Source organism: Cervus elaphus, chromosome 4 (assembly GCF_910594005.1).
Source record: "Cervus elaphus chromosome 4, mCerEla1.1, whole genome shotgun sequence".
In the NCBI taxonomy this organism is placed as follows: Eukaryota; Metazoa; Chordata; class Mammalia; order Artiodactyla; family Cervidae; genus Cervus; species Cervus elaphus.
In genome coordinates, this window is record NC_057818.1 from 26,783,568 (window position 1) to 26,802,610 (window position 19,043).

General features: G+C 50.0%; 1 long non-coding RNA gene across 2 annotated transcripts; it reads left to right on the plus strand.

The window, feature by feature from the left end:
* The first annotated feature begins 253 nt into the window (after positions 1-253).
* On the plus strand, positions 254-17,640 carry LOC122690656. 2 transcript variants are annotated; one of them, XR_006340073.1, is made up of 3 exons: positions 254-348; positions 16,917-17,084; positions 17,490-17,640. It is a non-coding gene; the product is annotated as an uncharacterized LOC122690656 (long non-coding RNA). The 2 variants fall into 2 exon arrangements; XR_006340070.1 differs by lacking the exon at positions 254-348 and adding an exon at positions 15,435-15,575.
* The last annotated feature ends 1,403 nt before the right edge of the window (positions 17,641-19,043 follow it).

The window sequence follows — 19,043 nt, forward strand, 5'->3', positions numbered from 1 at the left end:
ACACCTCTGCCACCTCGGACTGGCTGTGAGACTGTGGCCTGGTCTGTCCCCTCTCTGGGCTTCGGTTTCCCCCTTGGTGAACCAGGAAGAAAGGCCAGTCATCCCTCTGCCTCCAGCTCCATCTGACCGGTGAAAGGTGTTCTGACCAAGCCCCATGGTTTGTTCTGGGAGATTTTTGGGGGTTGCAATTGCCGAGGTGATTCAAGGATCTAAGCGGGCTGGGAAGATGTGCAATGGGTCATTAGAACTGCCTTCCAGGAACCCAGAAGCTTGAGAACTTGCAGCCTCAAAGCAGCCACATCTACCACTTATAGCACTTAGGAAGGTGTTACCCAGATGCTAACTTGGGTAAGTAGCTTCCCACGGGTCAGGGGGTGGGGGTGGGGGAGAGGGGTGTGGGGGACGGGACGGACAGCAGTGAGGGGTGAGAATTCACAGCAGCTCTCTGGCTGGGGGGCCCCAGGCAGGCACAGAGGCCTACTCAGTCTTCCCTGAGCTGGGGTAGGACATCTAGGCTCTGGCTTCTGACTCTGGTCCCAGCCAGTCCCTCTCCCTCTCTGGGGAATCAGTCCCTCATCAGTGAAATGGGACCAGAGCCAGCACAGATAAGTCTCCAAGGCCCCACGGGACCTGGCATCAGGCAAAGGTCCTTGAGGTCAGACTTGTCCCTCCTAGTGTGTGGACGCTAGGACGTCCACCTGGCCCCACCACAGGGGAAAGGCAGCACTGAGTGCCCTGACCGCCTACTGTCTGACCTCTCTGAGCCTCGGGGCTCCTCACTGGTGCACGAGGAGAATGGCAACACCAACAGGACGGGGCTGGGAGGATTCCCTGAGACAATCACCCAGGGCCTAATGCAGCTCTCAGTGCAAAAAGTAATTCCCACTCACCGACATCCCCTCCCGCCGGGCCTCAGGGGCTAGAGGCAGCTCCCCAGCCCTCGCAGGCCTCCACGCCCAGAGGGAGCCAGACCTGGAAAGAGGCCTTGGCTGTGGTGATTTCGAAGCAGGTGCTACAACCGCCACTCCTGAGGCCTGGGCTCCCCCACACCCATATCCTGCCTCCAGGCCAACCCCCAAATTGGTTATCATTTAGTTAGGGCCACCAGCCTGCAGGCAGTTAATTGTGCCTGTCAGCAAAACAGGAAGAACTTTAGTGAGCAATTCATTAATAAAGCTGGTGACTCCCAGAGCCGCTTTTTTCAGGGAGGACTGATTTCATTAACCACTTCATCACTCAGGCAAAGGCTGATGATATCAGTGGTTTGCATCTTCCAAGATCCTTGGAGGGAGGGGGATATAGAATAACTGCTTCTCATTTGTAGAGAGCCTGCTCTGTGCCAAGCGGTGTGCTTTGCAAATCCCACCAGATTCGGTCCTCACAGTATGAAAGTGTTAGTCGTTCAGTCGTGTCTGACTCTTTGTAACACCATGGACTGTAGCCTGCCAGGCTCCTCTGTCTTTAGGATTCTCTAGGCAAGAATACTGAAGTGGGTTGCTGTGCCTTCCTCCAGGGGATCTACCTGGCTCAGGAATCTAACCTGTGTCTCATATCTTCTGCATTAGCGGGTGGGTTCTTTACCACTAGCGCCACCTGAGAAAGGTACTATTATTATGCCCATTTTATAGGTGGGAATACTGAGGCTCTGAAAGATGATTCTCTTCTCCAAGGACATATTAACTATTAATAAGTACAAATGGATCCCAGTCTGTCTGATTCCAATTCACGTGGGCTTTCTCTAGCGTGGTGAATGGGGGCTCCTCTTCACTGTGTACATGGGCTTCTCTCGGCAGTGGCTTCTCTCATGGATCGCAGGCTCTAGGCATGAGGCTTTGGTAGCTGTGGTGTGTGGGATCACTAGTTGTAGCTCGCATGTTCTAGAGCACAGGTTCAGTAGTTGGGGTACAAGGTTTAGTTGCCTCATGGCACACGCGATCCTCCCGGACTAGGGATCAAACCGATATCCCTTGCATGGGCAGGAGAATTTTTAACTGGACCACCAGGAAAGTCCCAAGCGAGATTAATTTTTAATATTAGTCTAATGAATAGCTTTTCATTAATTATGGCATGTGACCCTGGTCATTTAACACAGGATATTGTGTTTTCTTTTAAAAGCAATCATTTGAATTAAGTTTTAAAAGATCCATAGATTTAAAATATTAAGTAAAAATTTGGCAGATTTAATTTCTGGACTTGGAAAAAACTGTGAGAACAAACTTGCCTTCCTGAGTTGGGGATACATAGCCCGGGTTACCCCTGCCCCCTTCTTAACCAAACAGGTCCAGGGAGGTGTCTGTCAGTTTCAAGAGGGTAGTCCTTTCCCGGAGGGGAAGTTGGCCTTCTTCCTCAGCCAACAGACTCACGCTGCAGCCAGGTTATTTATTTCTCTGAAAATCTTATCAATGTACTACACACACACTCAGTTTAGCATCATGGTTGCCTGGGGTGGAAGTGGTGGGGAGGTTGACTGCAAAGGAGCATGAAGGAAGTTTCTAGAAAGATGAAAATGCTCTGTATCTTGATTGAGGTGTTTGCTACACAAGTGGGCACACTTGTCAAGTAATTGACTTGTACACTTAAAATGTGGAGATTTTTTTGCAGGGAGATAAAGCCGATTTGAAAACAATAAAAACCAAAGCCACAAGTATTCACTTATATTGGGAGCTCCTTGTATTCACTGCTAGTTCTAAATTCTGAGACCTGTGCTTTGCTATGTGATAGAATATGCTGGTCTCATTTAGCTGTTGTTTGGGTTGCTCCCCCAAATCAGCATTTACAGAGTTCTGCCGTATGCTGATCACAACAGGGGTGTTTAGACGGTCAGAGAGTTACATTTGGCAAAGGGACACCACAAGTGATTGTTGGGACAATTGGCTCTCCATTTACAAGGAAATAAAATTAGATCCCTACCTCACACCATATGCACACATACAAACACTCCAGATAGATTAAAGATGAAAGGATTAAATGTTATTTAAAAACTATAGAAGTATTAAAATAAAATACAGATTATTTTTTTATAATTTTATTTATTTTTGGCTGTGCTGAGTCTTTGTTGCTTGCTGCATGGGCTTTTTTCAAGTTGTGGTGAGTGGGAGCTACTCTCTAGCTGTGGTGCTTCGGGCTTAGTTGCTCTGCAGCATGCGGGATCTTCCCAGATCAGGGATCAAACCCATGTCTTCTGCATTGGCAGGTAGATTCTTTACCACTCACTGAGCCACCTGGGAAGCCCTAGAAGAATGTTTTTAATAAGGTCCGGCCAGTAGGAGCTAAGACATGAGGGCCAAAATTCGTAAAAGGACATTATGTTTGACTATCTGTTCAGTGGTTTCAGTCATGTCCGACTCTTTGTGACCCTATGGACTGCAGCCCACCAGACTCCTCTGTCCTCGGGATTTTCCAGGCAAGAATACTGGAGTGGGTTGCCATTTTCTCCTCCAGGGGATCTTCCCGACCCAGGGATCGAATCCACATCTCCTGAGTGACCTGCATTGCAGGCAGATTCTTTACTGCTGAGCAACCAGGGAAGCCCCATATTTGACTGTATAATAATGTAAAACATCCTGTGACCAAAGATACTGAGAATTTAGCTAAAAGGCATGCAGTGAAAGTGAAAGTGAAGTCGCTCAGTCCTGTCCGACTCTTCGTGACCCCATGGACTGTAGCCTACCAGGCTCCTCCGTCCATGGGATTTTTCAGGCAAGAGTACTGGAGTAGGCATGCAGTAGACCACAGGAAAATATTGCCTCATGTGTGTTAAAGAATTAAAATTTCTAGCATGAAAAGGGGTCCTGTAAATTAGTAAGAAAATAAATTAGTGGCAAAAAAAAACCATTAAAAATGGGTGAAAGATATATGCATTTACTTCACATAAGAAGAAATAAAAATGAAAAATGAAATTATGAAAAGATGTTCAAACTCCTTCACAATTATAGTTAGGGACATTAAAACAATGGCATCAGGACTTCCCTGGTGGCTCAGTGGTTAAGAATCCCCTGCCAATGCAGGAGACATGAGTTTAATCCCTGGCCCAGAAAGATTCCACATGCCACAGAGCAAATACGCTCATGTGCCACAACAACTGAAGCCCACAAGCCCTAGAGCCTGTGCTCCACAACTAGAGAAAGCCTGCTCACAGCAATGAAGAACCAGTGCAGCCAAAAAATAAATAAAAATAAATAAAATTAAACAAACAAACCCTCTCCCCCCAAACCCAATGGCATCAGGCCCCTCCAGACTGGCATAAAAAAGTGGTAAGAGTATGGGAAAATGGACACTTTCACAGAGTTCTGGAAATCTAAATTGGTACTACTTTTTAAGGAAGGCAATTTAGCAGTATCTAGAAAAGTTTTAACTGCACAAACTCTGACCCAGCGATTCCCCTCTTGGGAATCTATTCTTCAGAAATAGCCACACATGTGCCCAAAATATATGTTCATTGCTGCTAAGCATATTATACTAAAACTTGGAAACTGCTTAAATTTCCTTCAAGAGGGGGTTATGGCTAAATCCATTTTATATTGTATGCAACAGAATTCTTGCATCAGTTAGAAAGAATGAAATAGAACTGTAGGTACTGGTCTGGAATAATGTCCCTTATATCTTGGCAAGAGGAAAGAAAGCAAGTTACAAAAAACTATGTGTAGCATAATAACCCTATTTTTATAGACCAGTTGCATTTATGAATCATAGATGATGTTGTTCATTCACCAAGTCTTGTCTGACTCTTTGCGATCCCATGGACTGTAGCACATCAGGCTTCCCTATTCATCACCAATTCCTGGAGTTTGCTCAGACTCATGTCCATTGAGCTCGTGATGCTATCCAACCATCTCATCCTCTGTCATCTCCTTCTCCTCCTGCCTTCAGTCTTTCCCAGCTTTAGGGTCTTTTCTAATAAGTCAGCTCTTCACATCAGGTGGTCAAAGTACTGGAGCTTCAACTTCAGCATCAGTCCTTCCAATGAGGTTTCAGGATTGATTTCTTTTGAGATTGACTGGTTTGATCTTCTTGCTGTCCAAAGGACTCTCAAGAGTCTTCTCCAGCACCACAGTTCAAAAGCATCAATTCTTCGGCTCTCTGCCTACTTTAATAATAATAAAGACTCACAATTATATGCCAGCAGCATGGAATTATTATTCCTATTCAATAGATGAGGAAACTGAGGTACAGAGTGGTTAAATAACTTGCCCAAAGTGGCACAGCTAGCCAGTTGCAAAGCAAGGATTTGAATCTTAGCAACCTGATTCCATAATTTGAATACTTGACATTATTTTGGCTTCATAGGCCCCAAATGCTTTTGTTAAGAGTTGTGTGTGTGTGTGTGCTCAGTCGCTCAGTCGTGTCCAGCTCTTTGCAATCCCTGCGGATTGCAGCCTGCCAGGGTCCTCTGTCCATGGGATTCTTCAGGCAAGAAAACTGGAGCGAGTAGCCATTTTCTCCTCCAGGAGATCTTCCCCATCCAGGGATCGAACCCAGGTCTCCTGCATCTCCTTCATTGGCATGGGGATTCTTTACCACTGAGCCATCTGTTAAAGAGTTATGACCTCCCAAAACAACACTGGAAGGGCTGAGTCCCTTTTTGACAAATACTTTTAAGAGATAGATATTTTCAAACATGAACTGGTAAATAGTACTTATCAAAAGGCCTGATTTCCTGCCAACCCCTTCCTCAGAGTCCACTGCTTAACAGTTTTAATTTATGTCGTGGTTACCTCCAGGGCAATAAATAGCATGCTTATACGGCTGTTTTTTGATTTATTAACCTTGGACATTTTTTTATTGACTTCCATAAGCACTGGAAAAAAGAAAATTCAGTTTATCTTTTTTTCCCCCTCTTCCTGTTATGGTGCGGTTTTCTGCTCTAACTCTAGGCTGGATCCTGGGCTGGGCACTTCATTTACCGTATTGTTGCTAGGATTAGGCCCACTGAGGCTCAGAGTTGAAAGGGCCGTGCCCAAAGTCAGTGTGAGTCAGTGATGGCGGGGGGACAGGACCCCTGGTCTGCATGTCTCCAGGACTGGGCTGTTTCTGTGACGTCCTGTGGCCCACCCCATGGGTGACTGTGGTGTATTTCTGGCCCGTAGCAGCCCCTTTTGCTCTGGTAGAGGCTCAGACAGCTGGGGTAGGGTGGCCCTGGCCATGTGCCCGCGGGAGGCTGGCCTCAGGCCTCCTGCTGCTCGGAGGCGTGTTTGCCGAGCAGCAGGTGCAGCCTCTGGGTGTTTGGCCAGCAAGGGTTTCATTCTCTACTTCTGACGGGCGCAGACTTTGACCTTCTGGGGCCTCTACCTTTCAGATCCTTATCCCCATGTACACTATATCTTCCGGGGAAAGGCCGAGCCAGTGAGAAATGGTAACCTGATACCCAAGACTCTCAGGAAGAAAACACCATCCTCCCCCTTAGCTGACATGAAGTCACTCGGTAGGAGAGGGTTGAAAATAAATGACTAATGTTGGGCATTATCCAGGGTTTGCCCAGTGGCTCAGTAGTAAAGAATCCGTCTGCAATGCAGGAGTCACAGGCGATGCAGGTTCGATCCCTGGGTCAGGATCGCCTGAAGGAGGAAACGACAACCCACTCCAGCATTCTTGCCTGGAGAATCCCATGGACTGAAGGGCCTGGAGGGCTACAGTCCATAGGGTCGCAAAGAGTTGGACATGACTGAAGCGATTTAGCATGCACAGGCATTATACAAAATCAAATAATTCAGAATCTGTGGCAGGAGGCCTTGAGTCTGGATGGACAGGAGCCCAGAGAGGGCAGTGATTGGCCAGAGGCCACACAGCTGCTGCGGGGATGAATACATAGGAGTCCAGTCTTGAAGGCCGCTTCAGCCTGGAGAGAAGCTGGCTGAGTGGGGCCATTGAGGAAATGCAGGGCTGGGGCAGAGGGGGAGGTAGCCACCCGGAAGGGCAGGTGAAAGAGCGGGCAGGGCTGTGGCCGGTATGGAGTCCTGCCCCAAGGCCACAGAAGTGGAGTCCCAGAACCGAGGTCACCTCCGGAACTGAGTCCCTTTGTGTGTGGGTGTGCACTCAGTTGCTCAGTCCTGTTTGACTCTTTGTGACCCTCCAGGGGATCTTCCCGGGGATCGAACCGGCATCTCTTGTGTCTCCTGCATTGGCAAGTGAGTTCTTTACCATTATCACCACCTGAGAAGCCCCTTTGTAACCATTGCCAAAAGCCCCTGGTCTTTACAGGCCAGCTCCCTGACCCCAAATTAGGCAAAAATGCCCACCCAGGTGCTCAGCCTATAGCGCCCTAACCAATCACCTAATGCCACCCTTCCAGCCGCAATTTTCTTTCTCTTGAGGATATAAAAATTGGCTACTAACCCACAGAAAGCCTCAACTCTCCCTCGAGTCGGCCTGCTGTCCTAACAGTGTCCAGCCGACTTTCCCTGGTTTGTCAGTATGTCAGCCCGCTGTGCTCGCAGTGTCCACATTATCTTTGCTCTTTGTTCTTAATAAACTCACTGTTTTCTGCGATACTCTGTTCAGACTGCCACGACAGCTGGGTCTGTGTGCAGTGTGGGTGGCCTTCCTAGCCGGGTCCGGCATGACAGAGACGGGAGAGGCAGGGCAGGGACAGCCATGAAGGGGCTCCAAGGACGGCGATCCCGTTGAACCGAGCCCCAGGTCACCTCATCCTCAGCAGGAGCTGCGTTCGGATGGAGGGCGGTGGGGCTGCACCCCTCCCAGGGATGCTGCTGGGCTTCTCTACACGGCAGGGCTCTGAGAGAGAGCACGGAGGAGGCAGTGGGATTTTCGGGGTGCAGCTTGGGGGATGGGAGAAATGTGGCCCCCCAGTCCCAAACCCCAGTGCCTCCTCCTCCTCTTGAACTGTAGGGTCAGCACCCCCGACCCTGACCCTGGGGTGGCTCTGTGACTCTGTGTTCTGACTCACAGCAGCTGGGGCATCACGTGAGCAAACCCAGCAGCTGGGGGGAGCGGCGGCCAGAACCCCAGGGGCCAGGCAGATGGCAAGTCGGGGTAGGGCAGGGCAGGGCTGGTACTGAGGGGCCTCTCGAGTGGGGTGGGGTCCTGGCTGGGCCTCAGCCTCCCCAGGCTTACCCTTTGCCAGTTTGGTCCTCTCACCCGTCAGGAGTTCCTTGGGGCCCCCGGGGAGCCCTGCAGATTTGGGGGTCAGGTTGGGGCTGCTGGAGGAAGGAGCATGAGATACACATTTTCTGACCCCTTCCCGGTGCCTGCCCTGGCACAGGTAGGCTGAGATATCCACACCCCCTGCAGGCCCCTCAAGCCCCAAACTCTCTCTGGTTCCCTGGGGGCTTAGCTGGACTAGAACAGTCCTGGATCCTCACTGTCCTCAGACTCTGCGGGGCCCTGGGCTCAGCGCTTTGCACGTACCTTTATTCCCACCAGTCATAAGCTCCTGATGTGCCCATTTTAGAGATGAGGACACCGAGACACAGGAGGCTTATCCAGGAGTGATCTCTTATCGTGAGGGCTCCAAGTGGACTTTTGTCCATTGTGCTCTTCTGCTCCCCTCCATGGAGAGGGGACCCCTCAGCCAGGCCAGACTCCCGTGCTGGGAGCCAGAGGACATGCGCCCTTGTCTTGAACCCCATCCCTGCCACTGCCATCCCTACACTCTTCTGGGGCGACAAGACCCACAGGGATAGCAAGGCTGCTTGTCTGGGGAGAATCCTGGCTTTGTTCCTCTTGGGTTGTGTGAACTTGGGCGTCTGCACCTCAGTTTCCTCACCTGGAAAAAGTGGATAAAATAGTATCTGCTGTGGGGCTGCTGTGAGCATGAAGGGGTTAATGTAGCAACGTGTTGACAACTGCACGTGGCCCATATCAGTGTTAGCCTTTGGGATCTCTGGGTAGGGCAGATGGGTGTACTCGGTCACGTGGCCATGTTTAACTACAAGGGAAACTCGGAAGTAATTGTTCTGGAGAACTGTAAGCCCTGATAAAAGTGTGAGGTTCCATTCCACTTAAAGGGGCACATGGACATCAGGGAACACCCCAAGGCTCTGACATGGGGTCTAAAGGCTGCCAATGAGAGGCCCATGGCGGTGTCTGGCCATATATATAGGCTTTCACTCTCAAAGGGCTTTAAATTCATTTGACAACCTTTTTTTAAAGAATTTTTTAAAATGTGGACCGGTTTAAAGTCTTTATTGAATTTGCTACAGTACTGCTTCTGCTTTTCTATATTTTGGTGTTTTGGCTGTGAGGCATGTGAATCTCATCTCCCAGACCAGGGATCGAACCTGCACCCTCTGCACTGGAAGGAAAAGTCCGAACTAAAAGTTCTAGCTTTTCTCAAAAGAGCTGAAGGATCAGGCCACACGGGGCCCCAACCCTTTCAAGTGACATTTGGTTGGAGCTGGGCAGCGCTCCCCAGGATGGCCCCTACTCTCCAGTTCACCCTGGGCTCCCCCACCCATTCTCCTCTCCCTCCTGCTCTCATCAGCTTTGCCTGCCCGGCCCTTGGCGGCTTCTGCAGTCTGTACCTCCTGCTCCAGTAACTTCTGCAGACAGTGCAGCTGAGACACAGAGAAATGCAGGGACTCGATCAAGGGTCACCGGGTGGGCCTGGACAGGGTCGCGCCCCCAGCTCCAGCCTGCAAACTCAGCTTGGGCTTGTTCCTGCCATGCCTGAGGTCCAGGCAGGTGTCCGCATGCCAGGGGAGGTTTGGGGGTGGAGGGAGCGGGGAGAATGGCTCAGTGGTTAAGCCAGTGGACACCGGAGCCTGGCAAGCTTAGGTTCAGATCTTGACCCTGCTACTTTCCAGGGTGATTCACTTTGTGCTGTCTGTGGCTTGTACTTTTTGTTTTGTTTTGACTTTGAGATGAGATAATAAGAGAGCCTGCCTCACAGAGTCCGAGGCAGATTCGAGTGAGGTGCAGAGTCCGGGGCTCCTGGCAGCAAGCACCTCTTTACATTTTGTACCCGAACTGCCCCTTCCTACCCCTACTCCCTGCCCCACCCTGCACTAGCAAATCTAATATTAGGACAGGAGCTCAGAGACGAGGGAGAAAGAAGATTGGGAGGAGAGATAGCTGCCCCTTCTATGAATGGGGTGAGGGTGGGGGGCAGACTTTCCTGCCTGGGTGGCCAGGCCGGCTCCCCAAGTTGCCGAGGCTGATCTCTGCAAGGCGCGGTGAGTGCTGAGGGGAATGGAATCTGTGTCAGCTGTGGAGGTGGGCCCGAGATGAGCCCATGCTGGGCTTTCCCAGCAACAACAGACACCCTCTCTGACTCAGGAGCTGCGCCTGCCCGCCTCCAATTTCCTCAGTCTGCTCAGGTTTTTAGCCCTGGCTTGGGTTAGCATAACCTCAGAGAGAAACCAGCCAGCTGCATCTCAGCTGTTCTAAAGATACACCTCCAGGAACGGCACGCTTTGGGGCCAGCCGCGGTGTCCGGGGAGCAGCCCCCCATCATATTCCCTCACCACAGTGCAACATTTGGTTTCAGGCTCTATTTATATCCACCCAGGTACATAGATACCTGCGGTTTTTGTTCTACTTTGACTGTGTTGCGCAAAGCAATTTTAGAACAGCCATAATGAAAATAATTCTAAAACGGAAAGAAACACCCGCAATCCTTCCAACTGGCTTTGCTTCCTGGTAGCATTGTTTCTGGCTTCCCTGGTAGCTCAGACAGTAAAGAATCCGCCTGCAATGCAGGAGACCAGGGTTTGATCCCTGGGTTGGGAAGATTCCCCGGAGAAAAGAATGGCAATCCACTCCAGTATTCTGGCCTGGAGAGTCCCATGGACAGAGGAGCCTGGTGGACTACAGTCCGTGGGATTGCAAAGAGTCGGACACGACTGAGCAACTACTGTACACACAGCATTGTTTAAGTGCCCGCTGCATGCCAGGCACTATGCTTTCTGTGATCGATCTCACTGAAGCTGCACAACCACCCACGGTGGTAGGAACAACTTACAGAAGGAGACACTGAGGCACAGAACTGTCAGGTCACCTCCCCAAGGTCACCCAGCAAGTGTGTGGTAGAGCTGGGATGGAATGGGCTCCAGGGTCCCACACTTAGCCACCCCTCAGGGTTGGTTCTCCTTTCCCCACATCTCTGCTATTGGAAGCCGGACCCAGGGACACAGATATGATACCACTGGCTTTGCAGAGCATTTCTGAGTAGACTCTGGGTATCAGCCTCACCTCAGAGCAGACAAACAGGTCCTTGGGATGGGTAAAGATGCCCCATTTGTTTTCTGCTTATTTTCACTGAATTTATTTTATTAAAAAATTTTTTTTATTTTATTATTTATTTTTGGCTACACTTTTGTTGCTGCACTTGGGTTAGTCTCTAGTTGTGGTGCATGGGCTTCCCTGGTGGCTCAGATGGTAAAGCGTCTACCTGCAATGCCGGAGACTTGGGTTTGATTCCTGGGTCAGGAAGATCCCCTGGAGAAGGAAATGGCAACCCACTCTAGTACTCTTGCCTGGAAAATCCCGCGGACTGAAGAGCCTGGTAGGTGACAGTCCACGGGGTCACAAAGAGTCGGACACGACTGAGCAAGTTCACTTTCTTTCTTTCTTTCTTCTAGTTGCAGTGCACGGTTTTCCTATCGTGGTTGGCCTCTCTTGTTGTGGCTCACTGGCTCTAGGGTGCAAGCTCAGTAGTTGTGACGAATGGGTCCAGCTGTCCTGTGGCATGTGGGATCCTCCTGGACCAGGGATCAAACCTGTGTCCCCTGCATTAGCAGGCAGACTCTCCACCACTGGACCACCAGGGAAGCCCTATTTTCACTGAATTTAGTATTTATAGGCAGTTTGGGGGAGGTTGACCATAAGGTGGGGATGGCCAGCTGTCCCGATTTGCCCAGTCCTCAGGCATTTCCTGGAACCCAGAACATTCAGGGCTGAGAGCAGGGACAGTCCGGGGCAAATAAAGATGGTTGGTCACCCTAGTGGCGCAAGCTGGGCTGCGCTTTCTGAGCCACTTCCTGGCGCTGAGCACTTGGATTGTTTCCAGCTCTTGGCTGGTCAGGTCGGGAAGCCCTGTGACCACAGCTTGTCACTGGAGCATCCTTCCCTCAGGACCCTTTCCTGGTAAGAAGAGGCTGGGCTCTCAGGGTTCCTCAGAGGAGATGTTCAGGACTTGCCCCCAGCTTTTCTGACCTGTCCCTCATCTGAGCCTGCAGGGAGGTCAGTCTGGGACTTGGGACAGGGCTGAGAGAGGTGAGGGCCTCCGATGTGTTGGAGCCTGTTCATACCGGCCTGCAAGCTCCAGTTGTTGGTTATGAAACAGTCTTGTTAAGCATTAAATCACATAAACTTACAATTAAACTATAATCAGAATGGTAATAAATCCTCAAAATATATTACTTTCTAATTATTATGTCACATTTTGCAATTATCTATAGTTATGGGCTGAATTGTATCCTTCCCCTTGATTCATATGTGGGATTCCTCACCGTCAGTATTTCAGATGTGACCTTATTTATAGATGGGGGTCTTTAGGGAGGGAAACAAGTTAATATGAGGTCGTTAGGGTGGGCCCTAACCCAATATGACTGGTGTTTTTATAAAAGGGAGACATTTGGATGCAGACACACACAGAGAGAATGTCATAAAAAGATGAAGGCAGAAATCAGGGTGATGCTTCGACAGACCAGGAAATGCCAAAGATAGCCAGTGAACCACCAGAAGCGAGGAGAAAGGTTTAGAATGGGCCCTTTCTCACAGCCAGCAGAAGGGACCAGCCCTGTGGACACCTTGATCTCGGACTCCCAGCTTCCAGAATTGTGAGACAACCCGTTTCTGTCATCTCAGCTGTTCAGCCTGTGGTACTTAGTCACGGCAGCTTTAGCAAACGAGTCATCTACGTGCTTGTGGTTTTGACATCCATTGCACTGGTAAGATAGAAATGTTTAGAATAATGAGCCATGGCACAGCTTTCCTCCAATTTCACATTCAAGGCGTGATACATCTTATGGAAAAACGCCCGGACGAACTTTTTGGTCAGTCCAATACCTTGAAATGGTCCGTGGTGGGAGTATGTATACCACAGACATCTACGTATGCTGCAATACAGATCAGGCCTTGATTTCTCGCTTTGTTGATCGTCTCGCTAGACTTAAGGAAGTGGTGGAGAAAATGGTGGTAGGGCACATTCAATGAGTGCGTCACGCCTGTGGCCGTTACATCGTGAATAGCATAAAACAACAGAAAACTGTTATCCCATTCAGCAGTGTATTCAAAAGCTATTATCCGAATCAACAAGAATTCCAGGCTTTGAGGACTGTGATCCAATTCAGTAAAAAAAAAAAAAAAAAAAAAAACCACTCATGTCACTGATGAACAAGAAAACTTCCAACACGTCTTTGCCATTTCACTCTTGTCTTAGATGTTGATGCAAATTAAAATCTCAGTGTTTGGGACTTCCCGGGCAATTCAGTGGTTAAGACTCTGAACTTCCACTTCAGAGGCCACAGGTTTGATCCCTGGTCAGGGAACTAAAATCCTGCATGCCACGCAGTGTAGCAAAAAAGAAAGAAGAAAAAAAGAAAATATCACCGATTATATCTGAACAATACACAGAGAGCCAGGTGTTACTGTTTAGCTGGTCACTGTTGGTGAGGGTCAGGGGTTAGGCCAGCCCTGGACCCAAGACTGCAGAGGGCTGTTGGGCAGATAGACAGAGAGACTGCCTGATGGATGAACAGGTGCCAGCCTTCCAGCTCTAGGGGAGCTAGCTACTGTGGATGGACCAGCCTCAGTGTCTCCCTCCTGGATTGGGTGGGAGGCTGCCCTGCCCTCTCCCCTGGGGGACTTCTGCACAGTTCCTGCTTGACCCTGAAGGACCCTTGATCCTTGATCCAGCCTTGATCAACAGTCTTGACCTAATCAGGGCAGGGACTAGTTCTTCAGCTACTCTCCTTAAAATGTAAGTGGATGCCCTCACTCCTTGCCTAAGTCCACCCACAGCTTCCTCCTACTCTGGGATCAAGATTGCACCTCCCTCCCTGTCTCCACGGCCCTCCTCTCTGGCCTCATCTCTCTTGCCCCTGTGCCTCAGACACATTTACTAGCTGCCTGTTTGCCCAACGCTCCGGTTCTTCTCCCACTCTGAGCCTGTGTGCACAAGCAGTTCCTTCTGCCTGGTTCTCTGTGCCCTCAGCTCATTCTTCCCAAGACTGGCTCTTCCTCGCCCACCAGGACTTTATTACAAGTGTCACCTTCACCAAGAATCCTTCTGCGCTTACCCGGCTAAAAGCAGGTTCCCTGTTGCATGTCATCTCTGCCCTTATGTTTTTTTTTTCTTTCCTTTTTTTGCCTTCTGCATTGCCCTTACATTATATAGAATTATTTTTACTTACTGAATTACTTGATTTATGAATTACTTCACTGAATCTTTTTTAATCCTTCAGCCCATCTGGCTATAAATTCCATGAGGGCAGAGGTGATGTCTGTCTCATGTCCACAGAGCCCAAGGGTGAGGTCTGGCATTTAGTGGGCCCTTGTAAAAATGTTTGTTGAATGAACGAATGAAATACACTTACTGAGAAGCTACGTAAAAGAGACAAGTTATGCTCCAACACAGATATGGGTTCACATGCTAGTTTGGGCACTCACAGGTGATGTGTTTTGGGGTAGGTGACTCAATTTCTTTGGGGCTCCATCACCTCACCTGTAATAATAGCATCCTCCCATAGGATTGTTTCCTGCAGAGCATCCCGTGGAGCATCCCTCCATAGCTTCCCTGGTGGCTCAGCTGGCAAAGAATCTGCCTGCAGTGCAGGAGACCTGGGTTCAATCCCTGGGCTGGAAGATCCCCTCGAGAAGGGAAAGGCTACCCACTCCTATATTCTGGCCTGGAGAATTCCATGGACGGTCTAGTCCATGGGGTCGCAAAGAGTCGGACATGACTGAGCAGCTTTCACTTTTGATCTTTCAATAGGACTGTTATGGGGATTAAATGAATCTGTCCATGCAGAGTTTAGGCTTCCCTGGTAGCTCAGATAGTAAAGAAACTGCCTGTAATTCAGGAGACCTAGGTTTGATCCCTGGGTTGGGAAGATCTCCTGGAGAAGGGAATGGCTACCCATTCCAGTGTTCTTGCCTAGAGAATCCCATGGACAGAGGAAGCCTGCTGGGCTACAGTCCATGGGATTGCAAAGAGTCAGACGTGACTAAGGGACTAATATACACTTTAAAGCTTTATAAAGGAAAGGGCCTGGCATAGAGATGCCCAGAAGAGTTGGATGGTAGTATTCTTGTAGGTAAAGTGCTGAGGACTTTTGAGATGGTGGGACTCAGGGCAGGCTGCCCCCAGTGGGCCACATTGGTGTATTGATTATTTTGAATTAAAGTTATTCAAGGAGCAGCCGATGCAAGAAGGAAGCTCTGACCCTCCTCTGTCTCCTTGAAAAGCAGGAAGCAATTCTCTGATGTGAAAGGTACCCTTCCTGTGTATGGAGGAGGAAGGACACCCTTATCGCCAGAGAGCAGGAATTTGGGCCGAGAAACTGCATAAACAAACCTTGTTAGTTGTTTCCTTATTGACCGCCCCAAGTCCAAACTCTTGTTTTATTTCTGGCTGCGCTGGGTCTTCGCTGCTGTGTGGGCTTTCTCTAGCTACGGTGAGTGGGGGCTACTCTCTAGCTGCAGTGAGTGGGGGCATCTCATTGAGGTGACTTCTCTTGTTACAGAGCACAGGCTCTAGGGTGCATGGGCTTCAGCAGTTGCAGTTTGCAGGCTCTAGCGCACAGGCTCAAAAAGCTCCATAGCTTGTGATATCTTTCTGGATCAGGCATGGAAACTGTGTCTCCTGCATAAACAGGTGGATTCTTTACCACAGAGCCACCAGGGAAGCCCCCCAAACTCTGTTTAGATTCTTCACTAATTAAGTGATAAGTTTCTTTGTCTTGTTAATTCCTCACAAAGTTATTGTTTCTCTGTCTAAAAAGTATAAAAGCTGCCAGCTTGGGCCACTTCTTGGGTTCCATTTTTTTTTTTTTTCTTTTCTTTCTTGGCTGCACTGCACAGCTTGTGGGATCTTAGTTCCCTAACCAGGGATCGAACCTGTGCTCCTTGCAGTGGAAGCACGCAGTCCTAACTCCTGGACCAGGGAAGTCCCTTGGATCCCAGTTCTGAGACCTCCCTGCACACGAATTAAAATTTGTTTCTTTATCTCCTGTTAATCTGTCTTGTGTCAATCTGATTATAAGTCCAGCGAAGTCAAGAAGTCAAGCGAAGTAGGGGTGAGATGTCCCCCTTTCCAACAGAGGTTCAGAGGCTGACTTCCCCTAGGGAAGAATGGGATAACTCCAAGAGGACTATTTGGAAGAGGAGACATTTGAATCAGGCTATAAGGGCGGAGGGTGGGATTTGTCTGGGCAGACACGGGATGGAAGATCAGGAGGGGTGAGGGACACTTGTCCCAATAAGAGACCCGTGGGCAGGTCAGGGCCACGCTGGGACTGTGATGAGAGGTTCTCTAAGCTTTTCCCAGACATAGCCCCGGCAAGAGCTGTCCTGTTCTAGGCCCACAGCTCCTGCCCCCACAGTCTTGACAGCTGGTTTGTAACCCATTTCCTGTGTTTAGTTGCTACCCGGGGAGTGCTGACTTCAAGGAGACATGGGTGGGGGGACCCAGCAGAAAATGTGACTCAGTTTTCTAGAACTCGGTGAACTTGACAGAGGACCCCGGGACTACACAAGGACAGCCTCTGCAGCGTCACAAAACGCCAGGGATGTGGCCTGCTGCCACAAACACACATAGGCGATGAGCAAGGTTTTCTCTCTGGATTGCCCTCCGTCTCAGACACTTGGGTACAGGCACTTGACAGAGTTGTTGGGATGGGGAAATGAGTTTTTTGGTTGGCAGAGTGGTTTCAGAGTGGTTCCCTGCCCCAAGTCTCCTCCTGTGATTCATTTGAAAACACTGTGGCATGGGTCATCTTATTATCCCCATTTCACAGATGGGGAACATTGAGGCTCAGAGGAGGGCCCTGACCTGTTCAGCATCACAGAGCCAGTGAGCGGCAGACCCAGGACTGGAACCAGTTTCTCCTGATCCTCAGACTGGGTGCAGACGAAGGAGCAGGTACAGACAGAACCTGGAACACGTGTGTCCAAGAATGCAGAAGGTGGGGAATGAACTCCTCGTGGGAAGCAGGGTAATTCCCTTGGCTATCTCTCTGCCCATCCCAGCACAGTGAGAGCTGTGGGTTTGTACACCCACATCTGGCTGGGGAGGTCACTTTCTTCCAAATGTGGCCAAAAAGGAGGAAGAGGCCAGCTCTATTCAATACGGAGACAGCAGTAAAGACTATGACCGGCTTTGAAAGTGAAAGTCACTCAGTCTTGTCTGACTCTTTGCGACCCCATGGACTATACAGTCTTTACAAGGTCCATAATTTCATTTTCCCTCTGCATGTGGGTATGGCAAATACTGACTGAGTCCTTACCACATGCCAGCCACTGTTGGAAGCAGTTAGCATTTTCTCATTTAATTCTCATCGATTGCTACTGATATCACTCCCATTTTGCAGATAAGCAAACCAAGGCTAAGGGAGGCAAACTGACTGGCAAGAGGAGCTGGGATGTTCCACCCAGGCAGTCTGCTCTAGAGCCCCACACATCACAGCGCTGCTGCCTGCCCTGTGGGCAGTTTGCTTTTGAAAACGTAAGGAAGGTCCTGGCACCCAGGAGTCATTCGGCAAGTATCAGTTTAGTGAATGAATAAATGAATTAGTGAAAAATGACCCATGTGAATTAACCTGTGATTAGAAAATTATTTTAGAGATCATTGAGGAGAATTCCTTCACAGTCCAGTGGTTAAGACTCTGTGCTTCCATTATAGGGGACACAGGTTTGATCCCCGGCTTGGGAACTAAGATGCCACATGACATGGCCAAAAAAAAAAGTAGAGACCATTGAGTCCTCCTCACAGATGTGGCAAGTGTCTTTTCTGCAACACTTCAGCTGAGCACTCCTTGGTTTCCCCTGGGTATGGGGAGCTCACTCCCTGACTGTGGGTAGGACTAGCTCTCAGAGGGAGCTTGAAGACCGAGCCTGAGGTCCTGCTAGAGTGTGCGATATCACAGCTGGGCACCCTTTACACTGCTCCACACTTCCCACTTACCCCAGCAATGAAGGGGTCTGCATTTCCTGAGATTCCCCTCTGAGTGGGGGTAGGGTTGAGCAGAGGGAGGCGGGGTTCACCTAGGGTCAGATAAAGGGCCCCAGTCCTGAGTCAGACTGCCTGGGTATGACCTCAGATGTGTTACTTAACACTCCCCCCACCCAACCCCACCTGTATCTGTAAAACCCACATGAAAAAGCGGGTATAGCGGGGAGTTGAGGGGATAATCTGCAGGTCCTGGATGGCGGTTCCTAGAGACCCAGCCCCCAGCCCCACAAGTGCTTCTCAGACACCTGCTCTGACAGGGCACCTTCCCATCCATCCCCTCTCCTCCTCCTTTTGCCACTGGAAGAGAGGCAGGGCGAAGGCATGTGCTTTCATTCCGCAGATGGCCTGAGGCACAGGCGTTAGGCAACCTCCCCCAGGTGCACCCAGGGAATGAGGGCTCCAGCCCCTCCGGTTCACCTGAAGAGCCTGCGGATGACGTCACCAGCCAGGGCCCTGAGGGCACAGTGGGGCAGCGTGGGGGTTGGAATTGAGAGAGTCATTTCCTAGGCAGGTTGATAAGAAGTCTAGGGGTCCCCAAGGAGAGAGGGGTCTGGAATTCTCATGCGTCGTCTCTGGCCCCGGATTGAATTCTCCTCTGGAGGCCAAGAATCCTGACATCTTTGCGTGGTTCAGCAGTGGGGCAGTCACCGGCAGGTATGCAGGAAGTCACAGGGACTCCCCTGGTGTCCTTATCGGGGTGGGTGGCATCTCTGGGGCCATGGGTGCCGCTCTCAGAGCCCCAGGGAAACTCCGTGGTTTTAGGGGTCAGGCTGTCTTCCTGCAGGCCTGTTTCTCCCTGACACCCCACCGCTCTCCTGGTGCCCCATCTGTGTTCAACTGTGGGCACATCTTGCTGCTGAGCAGAGAAGCCACCCAGGCTCATGGGCAGAGCAGCGGTTGTATCAGCAGTTAG